Source organism: Mesoplodon densirostris, unplaced genomic scaffold (assembly GCF_025265405.1).
Source record: "Mesoplodon densirostris isolate mMesDen1 unplaced genomic scaffold, mMesDen1 primary haplotype scaffold_35, whole genome shotgun sequence".
Classification (NCBI taxonomy): domain Eukaryota; kingdom Metazoa; phylum Chordata; class Mammalia; order Artiodactyla; family Ziphiidae; genus Mesoplodon; species Mesoplodon densirostris.
Genome location: NW_026778195.1, coordinates 3,938,204 through 3,951,202, shown reverse-complemented (window position 1 = coordinate 3,951,202; position 12,999 = coordinate 3,938,204).

Genomic DNA, 12,999 nt, shown 5'->3' with positions numbered 1-12,999 from the left:
CCCTATAATCTCAATGCTCCATGCCCCTTTTATTCAGTATGCTCCATGAGACTTTTCATCACAAGGCTCCATGGATTTTTCATCACAATACTCCAGGAAATTGTCATCACAATGTTTCACGACCTTGTCATGAAAATTCTCAATGGCCCTTGTTATCAGAATGCTCCAATCCCTAGTCATCACAATGCTCCATTATATTAGTCATCACAACCCTCCATTAAATTTGGCATCACAATGCCCCATTCCATTGTCATCACAATGGAACATGACATATGTCCTCACAATTCTCCCTGACAACTGTCTTCACAATACTCCATGACCTTCTCATCACAATGCTGCATGCCCTTGTCATCACAATGCTCCATGACCCCTGTCATCACAATGCTCCGTGACTCCAGTCATCACAATGCCGCATAACGTTTGTCATCACAATGGTCCATGCCTGCGTCATCACAGGTTTCTGTGACATTTGTAACCACAATGCTCCTTGAACTATTTATCACAATGCTCTGTGACCCTTGTCATCACAATGCTCCATGCCTTTGTCAGAACCATGCATGATGACCCTTGTCATCACAATGTGAAACGTGCTTTTCATCACAACAGTCCGCAAATTTGTCATAGCAATGTTCCATAAAACTTTTAATTGAATGCTCCATGCCCTTCTGATCACAATGCTCCATTACCCCTGTCATAACAATGCTCCATGACCCATGTCATCAAAATTTTCCACGGCCTTGTCATCACAAGGCTCCATGACATTTGCCATCACAATGCTCCATGCCCTTGTCATCACAAAGCTCCATGACGCATGTCATCAGAATGTTCCATGGCCTTCTCATCACAATGTTCCATGCCCTTGTCATCACAATGCTCCAAGACCCCTGTAATCACAAAGCTCCATGCCACTTTTCATCTCAATGCTCCATGAATCCTGTCATCACAATGCACCATGCCCATCATCATAATGCTTCAAGCTATTGTCATCACAATGAAATCAAAATGCTCCATGACCTCTGTCATCACAATGCTCCATGACCCCAGTCATCACAATACTCCATGAACATTTCCAGCCCAATGAGCCATGACACTTCTAATCACAATGATGCATGCCCTTTTCATCCCAATGCTCCATGACCCCTGTATTCACAATGCTCTGTGACGCTTGTCATCAAAGTGCTCCACGAAACCTGTCATAACAATGCTCCATGCCTTTTTCAGCAAAATGCTAAATGACCTTGTCATTACGATGCTCTATGCGCTTGTCATCCCAATACTCCATTACCAATGCCATCACATTCCTCCATGAACTTTGGGATCACATTGCTTCATGCCCTTGTCATCACAATGCTCCATGCTCCTTGAAATCAAATGAGCCATGACCTCTGTCACCACAAGGCTCCAAACCCTTGTGATCACAGTGTTCCATAACACTTGTCATCACAACGCTCCATGATGCCTGTCATCACAATACTCCATGCCCTTTTCTTCACAATGCTCCATGCCATTGTCATCACAATACTACCTGACCTGGTCATCACAATGCTCCATGACCTTGTCATCACAATGTGCCATTCCAACTGTCCTCGCAATAATCCTTGAAACTTATTAGACCAATGCTCTATGCCCTTGTCATCACAATGCTCCATGCCCTTGTTATCACAATGCTCCATGACCCCTGTCATCACAATGCTCTGTGACTCCATTCATCACAATGCTTCATGACCTTTGTCATCACAATGGTCCATGCCTTCGTCATCAACAGACTCTGTGACCTTTTTAACCACAATGCTCCATGAACTTTTCATCACAATGCTCTTTGACCCTTGTCATCACAATGCTCTATGCCTTTATCAGCACAAGGCTCCATGACACTTGTAATCACAATGCTCCATGAACGCTCTCATCACATTGCTCCATGCCCTTCTATTCACAAAGCTCCATGACAAATGTCATCAGAATGCTCCATGGCCTTCTCATCACAATGTTCCATGCCCTTGCCATGACAATGCTCCATTACCCCAGTCATAACACTGCTCCATGACCCCTGCCATCACGATGTTCCATGGCATGTCATCACATAGCTCGATGACCCTTCTCATCACAATGCTCCAAGAACCCTGTAATCACAATGCTCTATGCCCTTTTTCATCACAATGATCCATGAATCCTGTCATCACAATGCACCATGCCCATCGTCCTAAGGTTTCAGGCTATTGTCATCACAATGAAATAAAAATGCTCCATGACCTCTGTCATAACAATGCTCCAAACCCTTGTGATCACAATATTCCATAACACTTGTCATCACAATGCCCCATGACGCTCGTCATCACAATTATCAATGGACTTCTCATCACAATGCTCCATGACGGTTGTCATCACAATGCTCAACACACTTGTCATCAAAACGCTCCCTGACACTTGTTGTCTGTTTGCTCCTTGAACCCTGTCATGACAAGGCTGCATGCCTTTTTCATAACAATGATCCATGCCCTTTTCATCACAGTGCTCCGCGACCCATGTAATTTCAATGCTCCATGCCCTTGTCATCACAAAGCTCAATGACGCATGCCATCAGAATGCTCCTTCTTCTTCTCCTCACAATGCTTCATGCCGTAGTCCTCACAATGTTCCAAGACCCCGGTAATCACAATGCTCCATGCACTTGTCATCAAAAAACTCCATGACGCATGTCATCAGAATGCTCCATGCCCTAGTCATCACAATGCTCCAAGACCCTGTAATCACAATGCTACATGCCCCTTTTCATCAGAATGCTCCATGAGACTTGTCATCACAAGTCTCCTGGTCTTCTCATCACAATGCTCCAGGACCTTGTTATCACCATACTCCATTCCCTTGTCAACACAATACTCCATGACCCCTGTCATCACGATAATCCATGATCATTTTCAGCCCAATGCTACACGACCTACTCATCACAATCCTCAATGGCCAATATAATCACAGTGCTCCATGACCACTGTCATCACAACACTCCATGACACTTGACAACGCAATGATCCTGGACTCTTGTGATCACAATGCTCCATTCCCTAGTCCTCACAATGCTCCATGAACCTGGTCATCAGAACACTCCATGAACATTTTCAGCCCAGTGCTCCATGACACCTGTCATCACAATGCTCCATGCCTTTGTCAGCAAAATGCTACATGACCTTGTCATTACAATGCTCTATGCGCTTTTCATCACAATACTCCATTTCCATTGTCATCACAATCCTCCATGAATCTTGCGATCACATTGCTTCATGCCCTTGTCATCACAATGCTCCATGCTCCTTGAAATCAAAATGATCCATGAACTCTGTCATCACAATGCTCCAAACCCTTGTGATCACAATGTTCCATAACACTGGTCATCACAACGCTCCATGATGCCTGTCATCACAATACTCCATACCCTTTTCATCATAATGGTCCATGACCTTTGTGATCACAATTCTCAATACACATGTCATCACAATGCTCCCTGACACTTGTCGTCAGAATGCTCCTTGAACCCTGTCACGAAAAGGCTCCATGCTTTTTCATCACAATGCCCCATGCCGTTTTCATCACAATGCTCCATGCCATTGTCATCAAAATACTCCACAAGCTTGTCATCAGAATGCTCCATGACCCATGTCATCACAATTCTCCATGCACTTGTCAGCACAATGCTCCCTGAACCTTGTCATCACAATGCTCCAAGCCATTGTCATCACAGTGCTCCATTAACTTTGTCATCAGAATCCTCCAGGACACTTGGCATCACAATGCTCCATTCCATTGTCATCACAATGGGCCATTACATATGTCATCACAATGCTCCCTGACACCTCTCTTCACAATACTGCATGACCTCGTCATCAAAATGCTCCATGCCCCCTGACATCACAGTGTTCCATAACAACTGTCATCAAAATGTTCCATAAAACTTTTCATTAAATTGCTCCATGACCCTGTCATCAGGATGCTCCCTGCCCTTCTCATCACAATGCACAACGCCCTTGCCATCAAAATGCTCCTGACCTTTGTCATCACAAAGATCCATGACACTTGGCATCACACTGCTCCATGTCATTGTCATCACAATGCTCCATGTACCCTCTCATAACATTGCTCAATGCACTTGTCATCACAAAGCTCCATGACACTTGTCGTCACAATGCTCGATGACCTTCTAATCACAATGCTCCATGCCCTTGTCATTACAGTCCTGCATGACCCATGTATCACAGTGTTCCGTGCCCTTGTCATCACAATGCTCCATGCCCACTGTCATCACAATAATCCATGAAACATTTCAGACCAAAGTTCCATACCCTTCTCATCACAATGCTCCATTATCGCTGTCATAACAATGCACCATGACCCCTGCCATCACAATATTCCGCGGCCTAATCATCACCAAGTTCCATGACACTTCTCATCACAATGCTCAAGACCCCAGAAATCACAATGCTACATTCCCTTGTCATCACAAAGCTCCATGACGCATGCCATCTTAATGTTCCATGGCCTTCTCATCACAATGTTCCATACCTTTGTCATCACAATGCTCCAAGACCCCTCTAATCACAATGCTCCATGCCCCATTTCATCTCAGTGCTTCATGAACCCTGTCATCACAATGAACCATGCCCATCATCAAAAAGCTTCAGGCTATTGTCATCACAATTAAATCAATATTCTCCATGACCTCTGTGTTCCTAATGCTCCAAACCATTGTGATCACAATGTTGCATAACATTTATCATCACAAAGCTCTATGACATTTGTCATCACAATGCTCGATGCCATTGTCATCACAATGGGCAATTACATATGTCATCACAATGCTCCCTGACACCTGTCTTCACAGTACTGCATGACCTGGTCATCACAATGCTCCATGCCCTTGTCAACACAATGCGCCATTCCAACTGTCATCGCGAAAATCCATGAAAGTTATTAGACCATTGTTCCATGCCCTTGTCATCACAATGCTCCATGCCCTTTTTATCACAATGCTCCATGACCCTTGTCATCATGATGCTCCGTGACTCCAGTCATCACAATGCTTCTTGACCTTTGTCATCACAATGGTCCATGCCCTCGTCATCAACAGTCTCTGTGACCTTTTTAAGCACAATGCTCCATGAACATTTCATCACAATGGTCTTTGACACTTGTCATCACAATGCTCTATGCACTTCTCAGCACAATGCTCCATGACCCTTGTCATCACAATGCTCCATGCGCTTGTCAGCACAATGCTCCATGACACATGTCATCACAATGCACCATGTGCTTGTCATCACAGTGCTCCACAATCTTGTCATCACAATGCTCCATAAAATTTGTCATCACAATGCTCCATGCACTTCTCATCAAAATGTTCTCTCACCACTGATATCACAATGCTACATCACTATTTGTCACAATACTAGGTCACCCCTGTCATCACAATGTTCCATGACTCCTTTCAGCACAATGCTACATGCACTTATCATCAGAATGTTCGATGACCCCTGACATCACAATGTTCCATAACACCTGTCATCAAAATGTTCCATGACACTTTTCATCAAATTGCTTAATGACCCTGTCATCACAATGCTCCCTGCCCTTCTCATCACAATGTACAACGACCTTGCCATCAAAATGCTCCTTGACATTTGTCATCACAAAGATCTATGACCCTTGGCATCACAATGCTCCATGTCATTGTCATCACAATGCTCCATGAACGCTCTCTTCACATTGCTCCATGCCCTTGTCTTCACAAAGCTCCATGACACATGTCATCAGAATGCTCCCTGCCCTTCTCATCACAATGCTCCATGCCCTTGCCATGACAATGCTCAATTACACCAGTCATAACAATGCTCCATGACCCCTGCCATCACGATGTCCCATGGCCTTGTCATCACAAGGCTCCATGACCCTTCTCATCACAATGCTCCAAGAACCCTGTAATCACAATGCTGTATGCCCCTTTTCATCTCAATGCTCCATGAACCCTGTCATCACAATGCACCATGCCCATCATCATAATGCTTCATGCTATTGTCATCACAATGAAATTAAAATGCTCCATGACCTCTGTCATCACAATGCTCCAAACCCTTGTGATCACAATATTCCATAACACTTGTCATCACTATGCCCCATGACGCTCGTCATCACAATTATCCATGGTCTTCTCATCACAATGCTCCATGACATTCTTCATCACAATGCTCAATACACTTGTCATCAAAATGCTCCCAGACACTTGTTGTTTGTATGCTCCTTGAACCCTGTCATGACAAGGCTCCATGCCTTTTTCATCACAATGATCCATGCCTTTTTCATCACAGTGGTCCAAGACCCCTGTAATCACAATGCTCCATTCCCTTGTCATCACAAAGCTCAATGACGCATGCCATCAGAATGCTCCTTGGTCTTCTCCTCACAATGCTCCATGCCCTTGTCAGCACAATGTTCCAAGACCACTGTAATCACAATGCTCCATGCCCCTTTTCATCAGTATTCTCCATGAGAATGGTCATCACAACTTTCCATGGTTTTCTCATCACAATGCTCCAGGACCTTGTCATCACAATGCTTCACGACCTTGTCATGAAAATTTTCAATGACCCTTGTCATCATAATGCTCCAAGCCCTAATCATCACAATGCTCCATTATATTTGTCATCACAATCCTCCCTTACATTTGGCATCACAATGCTCCATGCCATTGTCATCGCCATGGACCATGACATATTTCATCACAATGCTCCCTGACACCTGACTTCACAATACTCCATGACCTACTTATCACAATGCTCCATGCCCTTGTCATCACAATGCACCATGCTCAATGTCATCACAATAATCTATGTAACTTGTCAGACCAATGCTCATTGCCCCTGCCATCACAATGTTCCATGCCCTTGTCATCACAATGCTCCATGACAACTGTCATCACAATGCTCCGTGACTCCAGTCATCACAATGCTTCTTAACGTGTGTCATCACAATGGTCCATGCCCGAGTCCTCACAACGCTCTGTGACCTTTGTAACCACAAAGCTCCATGAACTTTTCATCACAATTCTCTGTGACCCTTGTCATCACAATGCTCCTTGTCTTTGTCAGAACAATGCACCATGACCGTTGTCATCACAATGTGCCACGCACATTTCATCACAACAGTACACAACCTTGTCATTGCAATGCTCCATAAACCTTGTAATAACAATTGTCCATGCACTTCTCATCAAAATGCTCTCTCACCAGAGATATCACAATGTTACATCACTAGTCATCACAATACTCCCTCACACATGTAATCACAATGTTCCATGACCCTGTCATCACAATGCTACATCCTCTTATCCTAACAATGTTCCCTGACACCTGACATCACAATGTTCCATAACCCCTGTCATCAAAATGCTCCATGACCCTTTTCATCCCAAATCTCCAAGAACCCTGACATCACAATGTTCTGTAACCCCTGCCATCAAAATGTTCCATTACACTTTTCATTAACTTGCTGCTTGACCCGGTCATCAAAATGCTCCCTGCCTTTCTCATCACAATGCACCATGTCCTTGTCATCAAAATGCTCCATGACTTGTCATCACAAAGCTCCATGACCCTTGGCATCACAAGGCTCCATATCATTGTCATCACAATGCTCCATGAACACTCTCATCACATTACTCCATGCACTTGTCATCACAAAGCTCCATTACCCCTGTCATCACAATGCTCCGTGACTCTAGGCATCACAATGCTTCATAATATTTGTCATCACAATGGTCCATGCCCGCTTCGTCACAAGGCTCTGTGACCTCTGTAACCACAATGCTCCATGATATTTTCATCACAATGCTCCGTAATACTTGTCATCACAATGCTCCATGTGTTTGTCAGAAAAATGCTCCATGACTCTTGTCATCAAAATGTGCCACGCACTTTTCATCACAATGGTCCACAAATTTCTCATCGCCATGCACCATAAAGCTTGTAATCACAATGCTCCATGCCCTTCTCATCACAATGCTCCATTACCCCTCTGATAACAATGCTCCATTACCACTGCCATCACAATGTTCCACGGCCTTGTCACCACAAGGCTCCATGACCCTTGTCATCACAATGCTCCAAGACCCCTGTAATCACAATGTTCCATGCCCGTGTCTTCACAAAGCCCTATGACACATGTCATCAGAATGTTCCATGGCTTTCTCATGAAAATGCTCCTTTCTCTTGTCATCAAAATGCTCCAAGACCCCTTAATCACAATGCCCCATGCCCTTTTTCATCTCAATGATCCATGAACTCTGTCATCACAATGCATCATGCCCATCATCATAATGCTTCAGGCTATTGTCAGCACAAGGAAATCAAAATTCTCCATGACCTCTGTTATCACAATGCTCCATGACCCCTGTCATCACAATACTTCATGTACATTTTCATCCCAATGCTCCATGACACTTATCACAATGATCCATGCCCTTGCCATCCCAATGTTCCATGACCCGTGTATTAACAATGCGCCGGGGCCTCCCTGGTGGCGCAGTGGTTAAGAGTCCGCCTGCCGATGCAGGGGATACGGGTTCGTGCCCCGGTCTGGGACATCCCATATGCCGCGGAGCGGATGGGGCCGTGAGCCATGGCCGCTGGGCCTGCACATCCGGAGCCTGTGCTCCGCAACGGGAGAGGCCACAACAGTGAGAGGCCCACATACCACAAAAAGAAAAAAGAAAAAAAAAAAAATGCTCCGTGACGCTTGTCATCACAGTTCTCCATGACACCAGTCATCACTATGCTCCATGCCTTTGTCAGCAAAATGCTACATGACCTTGTCATTACAATGCTCTATGCGATTGTCATCACAATACTCGATTTCCATTGTCATCACAATCCTCCATGAACCTTGGGATCACATTGCTTCATGCCCTTGTCATCACAATGCTCCATGCTCCTTGAAATCAAAATGATCCATGACCTCTGTCATCACAATGCTCCAAACCCTTGTGATAACAATGTACCATAACAATTGTCTTCACAACACTCCATGATGCCTGTCAGCACAATACTCCATGCCCTTTTCATTACAAAGCTCCATGACCTTTCTCATCACAATTCTCAATACACTTGTCATCACAATGCTCCCTGACACTTGTCATCACAGTGCTCCTTGAACCCTGTCACGAAAAGGCTCCATGCCTTTTTCATCACAATGCCCCATGCCGTTGTCATCTCAATGCTCCATGCCATTGTCATCAAACTACTCCACAAGCTTGTCTTGAGAATGCTCCATGACCCTTGTCATCACAATTCTCCATTCACTTGCCAGCACAATGCTCCCTGACCCTTGTCATCACAATGCTCCATGCCATTGTCATCGCCATGGACCATGACATATTTCATCACAATGCTCCCTGACACCTGACTTCACAATACTCCATGACCTACTTATCACAATGCTCCATGCCCTTGTCATCACAATGCACCATGCTCAATGTCATCACAATAATCTATGTAACTTGTCAGACCAATGCTCATTGCCCCTGCCATCACAATGTTCCATGCCCTTGTCATCACAATGCTCCATGACAACTGTCATCACAATGCTCCGTGACTCCAGTCATCACAATGCTTCTTAACGTGTGTCATCACAATGGTCCATGCCCGAGTCCTCACAACGCTCTGTGACCTTTGTAACCACAAAGCTCCATGAACTTTTCATCACAATTCTCTGTGACCCTTGTCATCACAATGCTCCTTGTCTTTGTCAGAACAATGCGCCATGACCGTTGTCATCACAATGTGCCACGCACATTTCATCACAACAGTACACAACCTTGTCATTGCAATGCTCCATAAACCTTGTAATAACAATTGTCCATGCACTTCTCATCAAAATGCTCTCTCACCAGAGATATCACAATGTTCCATCACTAGTCATCACAATACTCCCCCACACATGTAATCACAATGTTCCATGACCCTGTCATCACAATGCTACATCCTCTTATCCTAACAATGTTCCCTGACACCTGACATCACAATGTTCCATAACCCCTGTCATCAAAATGCTCCATGACGCTTTTCATCCCAAATCTCCAAGAACCCTGACATCACAATGTTCTGTAACCCCTGCCATCAAAATGTTCCATTACACTTTTCATTAACTTGCTGCTTGACCCGGTCATCAAAATGCTCCCTGCCTTTCTCATCACAATGCACCATGTCCTTGTCATCAAAATGCTCCATGACTTGTCATCACAAAGCTCCATGACCCTTGGCATCACAAGGCTCCATATCATTGTCATCACAATGCTCCATGAACACTCTCATCACATTACTCCATGCACTTGTCATCACAAAGCTCCATTACCCCTGTCATCACAATGCTCCGTGACTCTAGGCATCACAATGCTTCATAATATTTGTCATCACAATGGTCCATGCCCGCTTCGTCACAAGGCTCTGTGACCTCTGTAACCACAATGCTCCATGATATTTTCATCACAATGCTCCGTAATACTTGTCATCACAATGCTCCATGTGTTTGTCAGAAAAATGCTCCATGACTCTTGTCATCAAAATGTGCCACGCACTTTTCATCACAATGGTCCACAAATTTCTCATCGCCATGCACCATAAAGCTTGTAATCACAATGCTCCATGCCCTTCTCATCACAATGCTCCATTACCCCTCTGATAACAATGCTCCATTACCACTGCCATCACAATGTTCCACGGCCTTGTCACCACAAGGCTCCATGACCCTTGTCATCACAATGCTCCAAGACCCCTGTAATCACAATGTTCCATGCCCGTGTCTTCACAAAGCCCTATGACACATGTCATCAGAATGTTCCATGGCTTTCTCATGAAAATGCTCCTTTCTCTTGTCATCAAAATGCTCCAAGACCCCTTAATCACAATGCCCCATGCCCTTTTTCATCTCAATGATCCATGAACTCTGTCATCACAATGCATCATGCCCATCATCATAATGCTTCAGGCTATTGTCAGCACAAGGAAATCAAAATTCTCCATGACCTCTGTTATCACAATGCTCCATGACCCCTGTCATCACAATACTTCATGTACATTTTCATCCCAATGCTCCATGACACTTATCACAATGATCCATGCCCTTGCCATCCCAATGTTCCATGACCCGTGTATTAACAATGCGCCGGGGCCTCCCTGGTGGCGCAGTGGTTAAGAGTCCGCCTGCCGATGCAGGGGATACGGGTTCGTGCCCCGGTCTGGGACATCCCATATGCCGCGGAGCGGATGGGGCCGTGAGCCATGGCCGCTGGGCCTGCACATCCGGAGCCTGTGCTCCGCAACGGGAGAGGCCACAACAGTGAGAGGCCCACATACCACAAAAAGAAAAAAGAAAAAAAAAAAAATGCTCCGTGACGCTTGTCATCACAGTTCTCCATGACACCAGTCATCACTATGCTCCATGCCTTTGTCAGCAAAATGCTACATGACCTTGTCATTACAATGCTCTATGCGATTGTCATCACAATACTCGATTTCCATTGTCATCACAATCCTCCATGAACCTTGGGATCACATTGCTTCATGCCCTTGTCATCACAATGCTCCATGCTCCTTGAAATCAAAATGATCCATGACCTCTGTCATCACAATGCTCCAAACCCTTGTGATAACAATGTACCATAACAATTGTCTTCACAACACTCCATGATGCCTGTCAGCACAATACTCCATGCCCTTTTCATTACAAAGCTCCATGACCTTTCTCATCACAATTCTCAATACACTTGTCATCACAATGCTCCCTGACACTTGTCATCACAGTGCTCCTTGAACCCTGTCACGAAAAGGCTCCATGCCTTTTTCATCACAATGCCCCATGCCGTTGTCATCTCAATGCTCCATGCCATTGTCATCAAACTACTCCACAAGCTTGTCTTGAGAATGCTCCATGACCCTTGTCATCACAATTCTCCATTCACTTGCCAGCACAATGCTCCCTGACCCTTGTCATCACAATGCTCCATGCCATTGTCATCGCCATGGACCATGACATATTTCATCACAATGCTCCCTGACACCTGACTTCACAATACTCCATGACCTACTTATCACAATGCTCCATGCCCTTGTCATCACAATGCACCATGCTCAATGTCATCACAATAATCTATGTAACTTGTCAGACCAATGCTCATTGCCCCTGCCATCACAATGTTCCATGCCCTTGTCATCACAATGCTCCATGACAACTGTCATCACAATGCTCCGTGACTCCAGTCATCACAATGCTTCTTAACGTGTGTCATCACAATGGTCCATGCCCGAGTCCTCACAACGCTCTGTGACCTTTGTAACCACAAAGCTCCATGAACTTTTCATCACAATTCTCTGTGACCCTTGTCATCACAATGCTCCTTGTCTTTGTCAGAACAATGCGCCATGACCGTTGTCATCACAATGTGCCACGCACATTTCATCACAACAGTACACAACCTTGTCATTGCAATGCTCCATAAACCTTGTAATAACAATTGTCCATGCACTTCTCATCAAAATGCTCTCTCACCAGAGATATCACAATGTTCCATCACTAGTCATCACAATACTCCCTCACACATGTAATCACAATGTTCCATGACCCTGTCATCACAATGCTACATCCTCTTATCCTAACAATGTTCCCTGACACCTGACATCACAATGTTCCATAACCCCTGTCATCAAAATGCTCCATGACGCTTTTCATCCCAAATCTCCAAGAACCCTGACATCACAATGTTCTGTAACCCCTGCCATCAAAATGTTCCATTACACTTTTCATTAACTTGCTGCTTGACCCGGTCATCAAAATGCTCCCTGCCTTTCTCATCACAATGCACCATGTCCTTGTCATCAAAATGCTCCATGACTTGTCATCACAAAGCTCCATGACCCTTGGCATCACAAGGCTCCATATCATTGTCATCACAATGCTCCATGAACA